We start from the raw sequence: 1500 nt of genomic DNA on the forward strand, positions 1-1500 counted from the left end.
TGTGAGGTTTCATTTATTTGCTGAAAAACACGGAAATATTCATGATCATAATAGTAAGGCTAGCGTTTGTGTAGCAAGGATGTCCATAATATTTCTTCTGCTGTATATTTCAGGTTTGACTAACCCGGTTATGATTCAGATGAATGGAATGCATGGGATGAATCAACTGACTCAGATGGATTCTCAGACACAGACGGCTCCAGTGATGAGAGCGCAGACTCTTCACAAAAACCAATTCAGATACTAGAGCATAACATACTCTGCAACAAGTCTGTACAATACCTTGTTTTAGACTTAATTGGACAAGGATGTTTTGGCAAAGTTGCCAAGTGTATCAATTTAACAACATACAAGACTGTAGCCATCAAGATCAACAAAGACGTTGAATATCACGTCAGAGAAGTGAAAATGCTGGAACAACTCAGGACCCTTGACCCAGAGAAAAACAACTTGGTGACATTCAAAGACAGTTTCACATTCGAAGGCATGTCTTGCATCGCCTTCCAGAAACTGGACAGGAGCCTTTGGGATTTGATGTATGAGAGACAGTCACACCTGACCCTTCATGAAATCCGCCTCATAACAAGTCAGCTACTTGTGGCATTTGAAGCCCTGAAGGGTATCGGCATCATTCACACAGACCTGAAAGCTGACAATGTTATGCTCGTCAACCACCAGCATGAGCCCTTCAGGCTGAAATTAATTGACTTTGGTTTGGCCATGTCAGTATCAGAAGTAAGAGAAGGAATGATTGTGCAACCTCGTGCATACAGAGCTCCAGAGGTGACCTTGGGCCTCCCCATATCTGAAGCCATCGACATGTGGGCACTGGGCTGTGTCCTGGCAGAAATGTACTACGGCCGGAACCTCTTCACTGACTACTCATCATACAACGTAATGAAAACTGTTTGCCATCTAGTCGGCCAGCCAGAAGACCACCTGCTGATTGCTGGAATGTACTCCAACCAGTATTTCAACAGGGAGGGCTCCTCTCCCAATTCAAGATGGAGACTAAAGACATCAGAAGAGTACAAGGAGGCAACCGGTATCCAGCCAATTTCAAAGTGGAGTTTCGACACTGGCAAAACTTTGGATGAAACAATAGAGTTCTACTCAATTGTAAATAATTGTGTTGAAAAGGAAGACTTATTGGCATTTTTAAATCTCCTAAAACGGTTGCTCGATCCAAATGCTGCAACAAGAATCACCCCCGGTCAAGCCCTAAACCATCGTTTTGTTACAATGGCTCACCTGGTAGATCACATGGACACCTCTTATGCAAATGCTGCCTATGATTTGATGCTCGTCTCCCCCCCATATGATTCAGATGAATGGGATGAATCAACTGACTCTTCACAAGAACCAATTCAGAGACTAGAGCATAACATACTCTGCAACAAGTCTGTACAATACCTTGTTTTAGACTTAATTGGACAAGGATGTTTTGGCAAAGTTGCCAAGTGTATCAATTTAACAACATACGAGACTGTAGCCATCAAG

The sequence above is a fragment of the Melanostigma gelatinosum genome, assembly GCF_949748355.1.
Source record: "Melanostigma gelatinosum genome assembly, chromosome: 11".
In the NCBI taxonomy this organism is placed as follows: Eukaryota; Metazoa; Chordata; class Actinopteri; order Perciformes; family Zoarcidae; genus Melanostigma; species Melanostigma gelatinosum.